Source organism: Sceloporus occidentalis, unplaced genomic scaffold, assembly GCF_023333645.1.
Source record: "Sceloporus occidentalis isolate IW3139 unplaced genomic scaffold, rSceOcc1.0.p SCAF_72, whole genome shotgun sequence".
Taxonomy (NCBI): Eukaryota; Metazoa; Chordata; class Lepidosauria; order Squamata; family Phrynosomatidae; genus Sceloporus; species Sceloporus occidentalis.
Window position 1 is genome coordinate 3668335 of NW_028317052.1, and position 16089 is coordinate 3684423.

At 40.2% G+C, this 16089-nt stretch overlaps 1 non-coding gene across 1 annotated transcript; it reads left to right on the forward strand.

Annotated features, from left to right (window-relative positions):
* Positions 1 to 6197: 6197 nt before the first annotated feature.
* TRNAC-GCA (transfer RNA cysteine (anticodon GCA)) lies at positions 6198 to 6269 on the forward strand. Its single transcript has one exon. It is a non-coding gene; the product is annotated as a tRNA-Cys (tRNA).
* The last annotated feature ends 9820 nt before the right edge of the window (positions 6270 to 16089 follow it).

Consider the following 16089-nt stretch of genomic DNA (forward strand, 5'->3'; position numbering starts at 1 on the left):
TGGCCCGCTCACAGAGGTGAGGCTGAGTGGTGTCACATAACACACAATTATGATGGTAGCAGCACCATGTGCAAGCTGGCTGGAAGTGTACGAAGTTAGACTGTGTGTTGGATTGATTGGCTTAATTTGTATGTGTGGTAGTGTTGTGTGTGTTAGTTATAATAGGGAAGGGACTGGGGGCCATTTGCTCTACATGCCCCTGTGCGAGAAGGTGCCAGCCCACTTAGGCTCGTATAATGCGTAGCTAAAGCGGGAAAATGTCTGGAAAATCATCTCACTTAATGTTTTTGCTGGGCCTGCTATTTATTTTAATTTACATTTTGTGGAACATATATAAACACGTTTCAGTGGCATCTAACCTATTTTTTACTGCTTTATTGGCCTTCTGTTAAGATAGACTGTGGTAAACAGTATGTGATATCTGAACATTTCTGTCCCTCGCTGTGACCAGGACTTTTTACATACAGGAAATGGTGATCAAAGTTACCCTGACTCTCTTAATGCACCAACATTATCTAAAATATATAGTGGGTTTGTTTAGGGTAACCGTCACTTTCTATGTATTTGGATAAGCTTTAGAGTTTCCTTAACTATCACAAATTTGCCAGTTTATGAGTCTCCCAATCTATACGATAACTTCAACTGAAGCAATGAGCAGAGGAAAGCAATTTAACATAGGATGTCGGAAATGTAGACACAATTTACTTTTAAATTGCTAAAAAAATATCTTGCCTTATCTTTTAAAAAACAGCAATAAAGGAAATAGCAAAGAAAGAGAGGAAATTAGGATTACAAACATGCATGGTGCAAATGAGCCATGACTAGCAGAGAGAGGGGGGGATCGGTGGGCTAGAGCAGGCATTATCAAGGATAGCCATCTGCGGCTGGCTGTCTCCTGATGATATGGTTGACCAGCCAAGTGAGCCAGCTTTAGGAAAGATTGTAGGCCACTGGTTTTAGAGATTAGTGGCCATCCCATGCGTTAGCCAAACTGGTGCAGTGTGACCCATGGTCTTTCCTGCTCTCATGTCCACTGGTAGGCCTATCTAGTGTTGACATATTGGCCGTTTTGTTTGGGGGGATAATTATTCATTCATCAGATACCCTGCTGGTTATAGGATGTATGAATTAACAATATATTCCCTTTTGTGAGTTTATAGATGCCAATGTACATGTACACCGAGTTGTCTTTTCTCATTACTTGGAATCGCTGTCAATTATTTGTCGTTTATTGATGCCCCTTTTATCTGAATGATATTTTTATTCGTTTGTTTGTTTTACCACATTTGACAATTTCATTTCTAAATTTAAAAGGCCTATATCATTCAGATTTCATTCAGGCCTGGATTGACCATGTGGCAAACTGTGCCTTTCATATATGTTGCTTGCCGCTCTTGTGGCAGGTCCTGTTTTCTAGTGTGCAGGCTGCAAGAGTATGTGAGCATAACATGAAACTGCGTGTATTCAACCGGCAGTCGCACATAGAGCCGAACATTCAGCCCGTCTAGTCTGCCCAACCTCTGAATACTTTCTTTGGTCCCTGGCTTTATCTTATATCAAGCTTAGCCTTATGCCTACCCCATGCAATCTCTCCGACTTCTGCTGGAAGGCTATTCCATGCATCCACTACCCTTTCAGTAAAGTAACATTTTCTTGATGTTACTTTTAAACCTTTGTCCCTCTTGCTTAAGACTATGTCCTCTTGTTGTTGTATTATTTCTCCTTTTAAATAAACTTTCTTCCTTTATCATGTTGACTCCCTTTAAGTATTTAAATGTTTCTATCATATGCCCCCTGTCCCGTCTTTCATCCAGGCTATATAGGTTAAGATCCTTTAACCTGTCCTGGTAAGTTATATCCTGTAATTCATGAACCATTTTCGTAGCCCTTCTCTGAACTTTCCCCAACATATCTATATCCTTCTGGAGATACGGTCTCCAGTGCTGTACACAATACTCCCAGTGAGGTCTCATCAGTGCTCTGTACAGCAGAATAAGCATGATTTGGTCACCGATGAAGAGGCACTGTAAGGCCAGCAGCCACCCGATGACATAAGTGTGGCCAATGGTTGGATATACGCAGCTACACACTACATTTTTATGCTCACATAGCGTGCAGCCAGACATATCCCACCACATGCTGCGGCACCCAATCTGCCTCTGTAGCAGCAGATCAGGTGAGCGTGTGGTGCTGTCCCAAGCGGCCCGCCAGGCCTGTCTGCATGTCAGTTGTTATATCGATATCATCAGCTGCACACAATAGTGAAAAGGAAACATTATTGCAATAGAATGTGTGTACGCATTCCTGTTTAGGTCATCAATCTGTACTCTTATTCAGTTGTTCATTTATCTGAAAGCACCAATTGAATTCGGCTGATGCATTCATTAATCAAAGGAACACATTATTCTTTGCTATGTGTGTAGTCTCCAGAACTTTCGCCTTTTTGTTTCTCTTTTGCACAAAATCCCAACCATAGACGTATATGTAAGGTGAGACTCTGGCATCTTTATGATGACGTCCCGTGAACAGATGTCATGTGACAGTGGAAGTTCCTAAGGCCAATTATTGGCGCTGAACAAAGGATGCCATTTATACATTTTTAAAAAAAGTATTGCTCGCGAGTTGTTTTAGAAAACAGTTGACACATTTTAAGCGTGTTTGGAAATACCAGTGATGTAACTGTGTTACATGTGTGGAAACTGTGACAGTATCCAGAGCTGAGAGGGGACAGACTGCTTTAGGACCCCCACAGTGCATGAACCGTGTGTTCTCATGGGCAATATGCCCCTCACTTGTCCCTTCTGACACGGGGACAGGTATAGGAGGTACAGAAGGGCAATAGGTTCTGCCATCATTCAACCCAACATTTCAAACAGCCACAGAGGGACCCATGTTTTATGGGATGTCAGGGACATGGCTTTACCAAGACTTTGTAAGAAGTGCTGCGTAAATTGTAAATAAAATATTATAATAATTCTGTGTTGTTTACTTACATATAATTGTAACTTTTAGAGTTCTAGAACATAGTGTCATTTCAACTAAACACTATGAGCTCCAGGAAAACAGGCCATTGGATGAAGAAAGAGGGTTAGCGGTTCTGAGTTCTAAAGCGGGATTCACTTGCCTAAAGAGGGACACTTGGGAGGTATGACATTGTATGTTTGGGCCAACATGGAATGAGTGAAGAGATAAATGTGCTGTGTGCTGACCTACTGTCCCAATAGGACTCCAGATCATGTAGCCCTTATATAGAGACAGTGCTGCTTCTTACGATATGACATCATATATCAGTGATGCTTGTAGAGACTGTGTTGTTCTATATATTTCTATGAATTGTTATAGTGAGACAACCGGGGACAGAATGGCAAATCTGAATAAAAAATCTGTTTAACTTGAGCCGTGCTTCCCCATCAGGGACCAACAATGTCTGGTATGGAGCATGGGTCATGGAGCTGTCACTTGATATCAGCCATCACTTGTCATGCTTACAGCAGAGATTTTTTTTACAAATATTGGTACATGGTTAGACGAGCTTTGGCATGCCATCTGTGACAAGCTTTCCATGTATGTTTCACGGCAGGCTGAGCTTCATGGGAGTGATAGTTTGTAGCATAGTGACCTGGGTTGTTCATTAGTACCAATGTTTTAATTATTCTATGCTCAAAATGCTTTGCCTTGAAACCCCCAAGGCCAGTCCCAATTAGTGCATTTGAAAATAAACACAGCAGTTTGGTTCAGCATTGAGTAAGACCCCCCGCCCAGCTGAAGTGCGTTAAACATGGAATCCCCCAGGACGCAGATTCCTCCTCCCCTAAACTGCCTCCGCTTTCCTTTCAGTATAAATATGATCTGTCCCCATCATTTTGCTGCTGCAGTTTAACCCATTGTCTTCCAGCCTACGGCACATTCCATTGTGAGAGGGACGGTCACACAGTCAGACGTAGAGGTTCTAAAGTGACAAAGCTATTCTGTATGAAGCTTTTTTTTTCTTCCACCACACATGGAATTTGTAGAAAAACAAGGAAAATCCTTTCCCCGACTCCATCACCGGTTCTAATACGCCTGGACAGCTGTACCATCATCAAAAAGAAATCCTAGCAAATACCCCATATATCTAACTGGCAAATACAGTTCCCGTTGAGATATGGTGGTTTTGCGATATTGATCATTCTGCATTGTGCACAGTGGGGGAATATAAGTTTTTCAATTAACTCTCTGGATGGTGAGCAGTCTCTGTCATATCATCGCACCAAACTCAGAATTCCAGTTTAACTGGCAGGGGAGGTCTAGCCACCTACAACCCAGTAATATAGCGGATGAAATGTGTTCCATGCCCTGCCCAGTACACAGCCACCAAAGGAGACCGCGGAAGAGACCGCAGAAGAAACAAATGAACGGAGCACACAAAAGGAGCAGTCAGAGTGTAAATGCTGTTTTGTTTTTTAAAGGGCTTTCCCAAATTGCCCCACCAATGATTAATACAAATTAAAGTTCTTAATAGGTACTTAAATATGAATTATTTTCCTGATCCTCTACTTATCTGCTAAAGCCTGAAGCCTGCAGCATACTGACCCTCCACTCTCTGCAATATGCACCAGTTATGGCTGGTGGGGTCTTATTCACACTTGGACTACCAATCAATAGCACATCTCACTTATTTTCTTAACTTGTGTGAACTTTTTGATGTTTTAGGATGCAGCTGCACACCGGAAAATTATATATATATATAGCCACATGCGAATCCCGTGGAATCCTGTGGATTTTTTAAAGTCCCTCATTGTATTAGCCTCTACCACTCTACTGCTGAGGGTAGCACTCTACTACTCTCACAAATTGTAGGAGCTTGAACGGGAGACTGTATTTCATGTATTGTTACTCTTCTGTAATACTCTCTTAGCTTAGAGTTTTTCTCGATATATTCAGGGCTAAGCCACTACTGAATTTATTGCTCATGTCTCTCTGTTCAAGGCGTTTACACTAAAGAAGACATAGTATTTTAATAGTATAGGTAAAGAAAAACCCTAAAACAAGGAAAATCCTTTCCCCGACTCCATCATTTGGAGCATGTAAGCGGTTTTAGACATCTCGTGCAGTATATAGCTGTTAGCTTTTGGACCACTCTGGTGAACTGTGTGGGCTCTCTAAGAACGTGGCTGCCACCATTAACGTTTTTTGCCAAATCTCTGGTTATTGTAATAAAGCATTTATCAGATCCAAAATTATACAACACAAAACTTCATGTGCTACAGAGATATGTGACATCACGTGTTAAAACATAAAAACTTAATAACAAGAACATCAAGTGTAAGGTAGTTATAGCACTAACTAAAAATACAGTCTCCCATAAAGTACCCGGCAACTATTAACAGTTTTATTATGGTTGGCGACCAGTTATAAAAACCCAGATGCTTGATGTTTATAATGAGTAATTACTATGTCTGCGACGAGAAAAAAAAAAAAAGAAAGAAAGAAAGAAATTGTGTGTCTTTTAGGCTTTGAAAATCCCCACGTTCTTTGCCCAAGGTCAATTGTATGGATCATAAGCAAGTTATATTTATGCTTTTAATAAAACAATATGATTTCTCACCATCTATATGGGCTTTTTTAAGTCACTAGTCCCCAGGTAGGAACATGATGGCCGTGAAAACCCTGCTGTCCTCCGCATTCCTAGAAAACAGTTAATCAACAAAGAATCAAGGGATATCTTTTAATACGGACTCATTAGTGTTTAATATGTCATAAAAATCAGCCTGGTGTTTAACCCCCTCCCAAAAACATGTCTCAGCTGGCAAGTCTCTTTAATGTTACATTATTCTTAGTGATAATGTGTCTCTGATTTGTAGTTTTTTAATGAATGGCAGTCTGATTTTGACCAATGCATTGTAATCATATTGCTGCTAAATTATAACTCGGCAGCCAGGCGGAAAAAAAACAAGAATAATGTTCCCAGATTAGTCAATAAAGAAATCTGACACTTCACACAAAAAATAAGAAGCGCATATCTATGGATTTTGAAATAATGATCCACTAACCTTATCCTCTGCCTGCAGTCACTAGCCCTGGTAATTATTTTACATTGTCTCACAATAAAACCTCCCAACACCCACCATCCTCTAGATCAGCCACACAGCTGTCCATATAGTGGACATGACCTATGGATAGTCCACCATGCTGTAGATTTCCTTTCCATATGTGCTGGGGGTATAGCTCAGTGGTAGAGCATTCGACTGCAGATCGAGAGGTCCCTGGTTCAAATCCGGGTGCCCCCTTCTGGTTTTTTAAAGAAATTTAATGGCTGTACTTATACAACCACACTTATTGAGCAAGTTGAACAAGTAAAGCACCAAGTACATCTGTTGGCACTAAATTAATAATAAAAAAATACATACTTGCATACATCTCTCTCTCATTTTGGTTGTGTTGCAGGTGTGCTAAAAAAGTTCAGTTGCTCTTTGAAAAAAATATTAATTTATGTATTTTTCCATCCAAAACCATTGATTGATTTTACTAGACAATCAATAACACTTTTACTCCATTATAATATTTATTACTATTAACATTTACATTATTAAATCCCCTTGTGAATGAGCACATTCTGAAATTACTTTGCAAACTTAATAAAGTAAAGCAAATCCGGGTGCCAGGATGGTTCCAAGAATAGCGTCAGAATGTCTTAAAGGACTTTATTATTGCTTGTCATTGTGTTTTATCTGGCAAGCACATAGAACAGCACTATTCCTCTGTCACTGTGTATGCAAACTAAACAGCTTGCCGGAGGCAGGATGGACTGGCAGGAAAGTGGGGGAGGGTGACATACATTAACCAACAATAGTGACTTTGTTCCACGTTGTGATGCACAATATTTTCTAATTTCAAGAGTTAGTTTGTCAATGAAACAATCATCAAAGCACCCCATTCAAATACTCACTTGTATTATGCTGAATGCTTAAAGTGCCAGTAACATACTTTTAAACACATTTTCTTAAACCATATTCTTCTTTGTTCTTCTAAAATCATTTTGTAAATTTTAGTAACCAACATGGTATTTAATAAATATGTAACTACATTTGGATTACTATTAGTAATTATTTATTTAGAATTGCAGGTCAGGAGTGACCTTTGACTCCCTCTTATGGTGCTTTGCCAAAATAGATTTATCAAATTACCAATTTACTGTCATGGGAACCTATAAAAGATACAGAGTAGCCACAATGCTAATTTGATTGTATTCTCTTTAAGAACCATGTATGCATTGTATTCAAAATACTGGACAAAACCCGCACCCCTCCATGCGCATTACACCCAACAAGACGTAAACATTCATTCACATTTAAATACTGCCTCACGTTTATCCTTTGGCCTACAGTAACGCCGGTGGCACTCGGATATACCAACTTACATTTCCTCTCCTGATCTCTCACCTTCCCTCTTTGATTGTATTCCTTTCCTCTCTTCAAAAATGAATGTCTACACTCTTCCTAAAACGTACTCTCACTAAAACTGAACTTCTTAACTGCCCTCTCTCTAACCCTAACAGTCTCCCTCAATGGCACAACCATCATTCCCACCTCGCACACATGGGAATAGGAACCCCTACTGGGGGGGACAGCATTTTCCCCCATCAGATCCCCGCTTTATCCCCATCTCTCACACTAGGAGTCACACTCCTATCATACCCAGGCAGCCAGTACATGCTGGTACAGGGTGGTTGTAAGTGATGTGCAGACCCCATATTGCTGTGATTGCTGTGACAGCAATCACAGTCCCATCATGCCTAGGTTCCAGCACTTAACATGCAACCAGTAAATGCTGGAACCTAGGCATGATGGGACTGTGATTGCTGTTAGCAATCACACTCCTATCATGCCAAGTCAGCCAGTACATGCTGGTACAGGGTGGCTGTAAGTGATGTGCAGACCCCATACTGCTGGCAGCATCAATACACAAGGGGGGCAGCTAGCTAGGTTTCAGCATGTACTGGCTGACTTGGCATGATAGGAGTGTGATTGCTAACAGCAATCATAGTCCCATCATGCCTAGGTTCCAGCACTTACACATCCATGCTATCACACACACACTCACTCATTCATATACTCATTAATTCACAGATTCATTCCCTCAATCACACATACTCATTCAAACACCCTCCCCACCCCCTTACCTGCATTGCAGCTCCTCGATGCTGCTCACAGACTTCAGCAGGGGGCGCGGCCTCCCTCTGCGTTCTCTGGTACTGCACAGAGGAAGCAGGATGTGATGGGATGTCACGTGAACTCTGCTGGGTTCCGCTTCCTCTGTGCAGTACAGAAGACCCTCCCACAGGTAAGTAGCAGGGCTCGAGGTGCGGACCGCGTAAGATCTATTGCCCTGGCCTGCCGATCTTACGCGGGCCGCACCTCGAGGTCTCGCGGGCCGCATTTGCGGTGTTTCTATTGGGGGGGTTCCTACGGCCCTGGGGGGGATTTCTTCATTATCGGTCCCCCCCGCATGAGTTACTGGAAGGGATCTGTCCCCCCTGTCCCCCCCGGTTCCTACTCCCATGCCCGCACACTTACCACCTCAGTGTCACCATTTATTCTGACCTCTCTTTCACTCCTCACATTCATTTTATTTTCAAGAACTACATTTCAAAAACATTCCTCACATTCACCCCTTCCTAACACAAGACGCAAATAAAGCTCTTCCAATCTTAATTAAGGCAATTCATTCATAGCTGGTCTCCCTCATACCGGTCGTGCCCCCTTGCAATCCATCATGAACACTACTGCCAGGCTTATCTTCCTCACCCATCACTCTACTAACGCTTCTCTCCTCTGTCAGTCTGTTCATTGGCTGCCTGTACACGTCGACCTGTATTTTATTTAAAATCCCAACTCTCACCGCCAAGGCTCTATAGAGTGGTTCACCTGCCTATATCTTCTCACCAAATATACACCTACTGAGTCCCTCACCTGATGAGTGTCACATGTCTTCTGCTCTAATCTGTTCCTCTAATACAAGTATGCAAGACTTTTCAAGGGTTTTACCCTTATCCAGTTCTCTGTTGTCTCCAGTCCTGCACCAACATTCCTTAAGACCTACTTCTTCGGGGAAGCTGATAATTTAACTCCCCTCATTCTTTCTACCACTGCCTTTCTTAGCCTCACTGCGTTGGTTGCATCCCATCATGCCTTCTAACTATTCAGTTGGTTTGTACATATGTATTTTATTTATTTAAGCTCCGAGACACAGTTGCATGGTTGATCTCAAACATTTAATATGTTGTGTTTACTCTTGGTGCAACTCTGCAGTATATGATGGTGCAACGTAAATCAATAATCAACATGTTAGGTAGGTGCGTGGTTCCGCAGAAGAAAATTTGTGAACTGACAAACTACAGTTTAAAAATTATACTTTAAAACTATACTTTTTCATTTATAAAAACAAAAATAGCTATATTGAGGATTGGATCAAAATATAACTGGAATTCCTCAGCCAAAAGCTAGTATTTAAATGGTGTTAGGCAGACCACCAGCTGATCTCTGCACACTTCAAGGTGGTCTTGAGAAGGGTATGAGGAAGGTGAAAGGAAAGGCATGTGACTTAAAATGATGTGTGCGACAGAAATAGAGAGCAGGAAAGAACAGCTTCTTAACCAAAACTATAGACTAAACTAACCAAAACTATAGGCTATGCATACTATTTAAGCTATATATTTAGTTTTTTTTTTTGTTTTTTTTATTGAGGAGTTAAGAGTTGGGTAAACACTGATCTGATGATTTAAGAAAAAACATATTTAGTCTAGTTATCTTTTGTGGGGATAATTGAGTCACCGCACAAATACATTAAATTGTTAGCGCTTTAAAATACACCTATTTTGACTTCTGTATGACAGGTAAACTTTAACTCTTTGATCGGCGAAGGAAATGTTGGTGTGTTGGTTGATGATAAGCCTGGAAGATCAGGATGCTCGTACAAGTATAAATTAAGGGCTGTCGCTGGGAGTAGGTCGATGACAGGAAATATTAGGAGCTGATCAGTCAGCGCTGACATAACAACTGGATAGCCTGCTTTCTCTGACTAATACATCACTGATTAACTGGGAAGCCTAATCTCTGTATCTGTGCCAATGGCATTACCATGTCTTTTTACTCATCCTGGCTAAGGATAAACAGGAAGAATAGGGCTAAAGAAAGTACATATATTACATATATGTATAGAAGCGCTCCGGTATCTCTCATCCAGTATCCTGCTGGGATGTATTAAGAATTGAAATGATTATCTTGCTGCTGATTAAAGGGACTTTCCGGCCATTACGTGCACATTAATGCATATGATAGCTGAGTGGTCCCTGTTGCAAATGCACAGAGGGGTTCAATTACTTAATATTAATTCTTTGTATTTTACATTTTAAGGAGAGACAGTTTTTTTTTTCATTGACATGTATGTGTATGCGTACAGATGTTCACAATGAGCGAGTGGGAAGTGCTGGTTTGCTTGCAGCTTGAGAATGTATTTTTGACTCATTTGTTTCTGCTCCCCGGAGATCAGAAACTCTCCCAGTTCATCAGCTGCAGGGTGCAACGTCTACCCGTGAAGTCTCGTCAGACCACTAATGAGATGTAAATGCACGTGTTAGGAGGAACACTGTTACAGTCACCATTCACATAGAATGTGCTGTGTTTAGCACACTTATTGCGAAACAATGACTGCCCCCATCGTTGTAATGCTAATGGTTCCTTGGAAAGACTTTTTGTGCAGTATCCCCGGTGTGATAGAGTAGAGCCAGCTGTGGGTTTCCAACAATTATCAAAGCTTGGTGTAGTTTCTGCAGACTGCACCATCATTCTGGAATGTGTTTTGCCTAAACTTTATCCTAGTTGCTAGAAACCTTTCGTTGCTTAACCATGTCTATGTCAAAACAATATTACATCTTTTCAAATAGCATTGTCTACAACACCAGGAAGAATGTGTGAACACATTAGATAATGTTGTCCCCTCTACTGTAAGACACCAAACTAAATTTCCTTAAAACATTTACACTGACAGCCAAACTTTTTGGTCTATATAATTAAGTAAATTTAAGTACATTAATTGAGATTTTGGTAGCTGAAGTTTAGTGTTGATAAATATAAAATAATGCACTTGGGAGGTAAAAATCCCAAAGCAACATATAGCATCAGGGACACTGATCCGTCAGTGACAACAGAAGAAAGATACGTGGTAGTAATTATTTCTGAGGACTTAAAAGGAAAGCAGACAATACAATAGAGCATCAGAAAAAGGCAAGCAGGGTGCTGGGTTGTATAGCTAGAGGTATTAGTAGCAGGAAGAGAGAGGTGGTTCTGCCACTTCACAGGTTTCTGATCAGTCCTCACCTATACTGTAATATTGTGTAAAGTTCTGCAGACCCCATCTCTTAGCAAGAAGGTAAGGAGCAATTACTCCCCCATTGTAAGCTGTTGCTAGTGATCTTGGCGCTAAGGGCAAGGTCAGAGGTCCCCCCCCGGGTTGATGTCGCATCTGCATCCAAAAACAGAAGGAAGCACAACGAGGCTTAGGTGTATTGGTGTCGGGTCTCTTAATGTCCCATCCAAAATACATGTACAGAAAGAGAATGTGTAAAAAGCAGATAACAGCAGGGATCCAGCCAGTGGTCAAACTATATTCAAACACAACAGCCTTATTTGTTGGAAAACAAAATGAAAATAATTCTCTATTCTCGTCAACAAAATCAGGCACGGTGACAGATCGGGGTTTTTTTTCTTTCTTAAAAATGCATTACCCAAGCTAATAGTACCAGTTAGATATTTCTGTAGAAATCAAATTGTTTATGATGGGATGGGGACACGTGGGGTTGATACGTGTTTGTGACGGTACTAAGGTTAGGCCGTCAGCTTAGGTTAACAACCAACCTCTAACTAACCGTTAGCGAAGCTAACATTCTGAGTACTTACATGTTGATGCATTAATCTAATCTGCATTTGCTCGGGATGTTGGTTGTCTCAGAAACATGGTTTGACTCAGAGCCCCATGGAGGCAGCTGGGTCCTCTCTTTCTCATTACTGTCTGTTGACAAACAAGGGGAATGGATGTAAAGAAGCCAAATGAGCTCCTGTTGAAAGGTATATTTCCCAAATGGCTTATTAACAGTCGCTTTAAAGTTAAAATGAACCTCTACATAACAAAGCTGTCAGATTTCCCTTAATTGTAATGATAGCACCTTCCAGAATCACGCCTAATAGATGGCTCCTGTCACTGTAACAGGGTTTGGGACAGGTGCAAAGCACAGAACAACATCAATGCCCTTACATAATTAATGGAAACAATGCAATGTATATAAAAAAAGGTTATACATGTCTAACAGTTAATTTTCACACAGATTGTTGGCATCACAATAAAAAGGATCAATAAGTATGTAATTGTTAATGTTTATTATTATTTTTATTATTTTATTAGAAAGTGCCAGATTCCACAGAGTTGTATAGCTTCATAGGATTGAAAGCACAAAGCAGCACAAATGTTGATAAAAATTTGTAAAATTATGATTACTTTTGAAATCTCATTGGCTTATTTCTCTGTGTACGTTCTACTTCTCTTCTTGTTTCCAAACTGATGTTCTAGGGGAGACTTGGGTGTATGAGACAAAATGGGACTTGGAAGGAGGTGAATAGTGGATGCTTCATAATCCTGATCGTTCTTTTTTCATTATATAAAACCACCACCAGCCGGAACCATTGATACAAGGCAGGATGGATCCATGCTTTCATGTTGTTTACGCCAAATTGTGTGTGTTGTGCGTTCAGAGAGGGTATTCTGCATACCTTGGTTGTAACGAGTGGTTATTTGAGTTACTGACCTCTGACATCAACAAGGCATTTCCGTCCACACAACTGCCGCTCACTGGATATTTTCTATTTTTCGGACTATTCTCTGTAAACCCTAGAGATGGTTGTGCGTGAAAATCCCAGTAGATCAGCAGTTTCTGAAATACTCAGACCAGCCCGTCTGGCACCAACAACCATGGCACGGTCAAAGTCACTGAAATCCCCTTTCTTCCACCATTCTGATGCTCGGTTTGAATTTCAGCAAGTTGTCTTGACCACATATACATGCCTAAATGCATTGAGTGGCTGCTGTGTGATTGGCTGATTAGTTATGTGTGTTAACAAGCAATTGAACAAGTGGACCTAATAAAGTGGGCAGTGAGTGTATCTCATCTCACACTATGTCCAATGTTTTCTTTTAGCAATCATTTTACTTAACTGGCCTTTGCCTAAATTTTAATATGCATAATATTTTATTACCTGTGAAGAAGATCCAGAAGATGATGTGTGGAAAGCCTGGTTTTCTCTATAATTAGCATTAAATGGACTAGTAATGTTTCTTGGCCTGTATGGAACATCCATTTAGTGGAGAGCAATACATAAAGAAACTTTTAAAAAATAAAAAGTTTTTTTTTTTTTTTCACTAAATGAAGAGCTGTCAGGAGAGTTCTGATTGCAACTCCCTTGTTTCACTCATTATTAAGGGCTAATACTAGCAAGTGTCTCCAGAGTTTGTTCTGTCAACTCTCCCTTTAGTAAATAAGTTCCACAGTGTGATTCAAAGAAAAGGTGAATATTAGATCTGAGTTTACTATGCAATGTAACGGGGACTAGTATCTCGCAAGAAGAGATGGGATTCATTCAAAGGGGCAGGTAGGTCTGGACTGGCCACCTGGCACACCAGACAAATGCCAAAAGCAAGGGTCTTATTACTTACCAATACTGCCGCCCCAGTGAGTATAAAAACCATGTGTAGGTGTGTGTATCAAGTCAGCGCCCACGGGCCTTAAAGTGCCAGGGCCACTTAATCATCCCCAGTTTGGCCCTGGATGCACAAGACTTTGCAAGAGATTTATGGTTTCAACTGCTTGAATGTACAATACATTATAAAGGGAGTCCATGGCTAACTTCTCTGCAAACAAATGGCTGATGCGGCCCTGCACAAGGCATAATTGATTGTCACTGACTTAAATATCCTTTTTACAGAGCCAGTCAACACATTCTTGGAGCAGAAGCTCAATAGAATTGGCCCTTCATAATGTATATGTAAAATAAAAGGATGATGAAACTGCAACTCTCCTCCCAAAACCCTCCATTTAATAAACTCCTATTTGTGGTAGAGGCCATGTTAGGAAAATACAGATAATAGGGTGAGGGGGATAAGGGAAAAAGGGGTGAAATTCTGTTAGTGGGTGCTGAAACCGACGTACCTGGTAGGCCTAGAAGAGGGCCACACGTGAATAAATGAAAAGAAAAAAAAAAGTTGGGAGACATGGGTGGGAAATGATGATGATCCAAAGCGACATGCCTGTGTGAGAGGAGGGCGTCGGTTATAACTCCAAAGCCCCTCCCACAATCTCAGGCCAACCAATTGTCCTTAAAATGTATAGTTCAATGAGATGATGTACAGGAAATTATACCAATCAAACACTTTTTACATTTTTGGAGGAGAAGCTTGCTGTGATCACAATTCAGCTAAGTTCGAAAGATATTTGTTTAAAAGTTTGCAGTCACATCCTTAGATCTGGGAAAACGTTCTTTCATTACAACCTTTGGGTAGAATAGAGTAATGCGATATAAAACATTCAATAAGTTTGAGCAACCAAATTCCTCCTCGTCCCGTTGCGTTTTAGTCTTTGTGTTTGTTTCAAATCGTGACTCTTGTGCCATCTGGGCACTCAAACAGAGAAAGAGCCCAATTGCGGCTTCTGCGTGGATAGTGTGAATGATCAAAATGTGTTTCGGAACTTAGAACTCATCCTCCATGACTATTATTGTTGAATTCAATAATTTTTCCTCTTTGTGCATGGGGAAAGAAGCTATTTCTTATTATAAATACAAAAAAAGAAAAAAAAACAGAGATTTGAATTTTCAATACTGAGAGGATTTATTTTACAAAAGTATAAAGGCAATCAGCCACCCCTCCCATCCAATACATTAATTCTTCATTTAAAAGGCTTTTACACAATAAATAATAGAGAAGAAAAGAAAAAAGTTCAGATACTACATAAAACACCAATGTCACAATTGTCAGGTTAATCACACTGTGTGTTCCAACATCTACAACTGATATGGATTTTTCAGGAATTCATGGTTTCTTTTGTAGCCATAAAATAGTTATTTTTTGGTTTATAGAATCCAAAGCTAGATTCTGCTTGGAAAAAACCCCATATAATGCAGGATGAATCTTGAAAACCTCTCTCTGCTTCTCATCACTAAAGGAACTGAACTAGAAGCTTCTTATTGATTTAGTTGTCTGATAATTGATCTTCACAGTACATTTAAAGAATACACAAAAGTGCTTTTATTCCGTTTAACCCACGACATATTCATCAGCGTACTTTATTTTTAACTTGTGTTCTATCAATTGTATTAAATAATATTAAGTTGACTTAGTTCGGCACATAGTGATTAACTCGTTTTGTATTGGTCTGTGGAATGCAGAAATTGGACAAAAGAATCGGTGGATATAGCACAATAAATATTTTTTTTTCCTTTCTCTTTCTAAATACTTGGCCCAGAAATTGCTTGTCAACAGTATTAATAGTCCACAACAATATGGTGAAGAATCGTACCACAGAATCTCTCCCACAATGTCATAGATAGGCACTAGCTATATTTTTTAAGACTGACAGAGGTATTCCACTGCGAAGATATTACCCAAACCACTTTGTACTTAATGGTTCTGTCCTGTGTAATGTTGATCCCTGATTAGTTTAATATTTTTACACTTCAACATTCTTCCAACGCATCATGGAAGGGCCAAAAAGCAATGAGGAGGGCTCAGGGTTAGAAAATCAAGGACCACCAGCTCCAAACTGGACTCTGTTTATCCACTCTGCGCAAGATATAGTATCACATCAGGAAACAATCATCTTAGTAAATGACGCTTGTCATAAATCAGCACCGACGCCTGCATACAAACTGGTTAATATTTTAAGACCTGAAGTATACTTTGATCAGAAATCATAAGTTGTGGCTTTGTGTCTGCAAAGCAACCACCATAAAGGAGCCTTTAAAAGTCAGATTGTTCTTTCTGCCTTTTGAGTAGAATTAAATAATT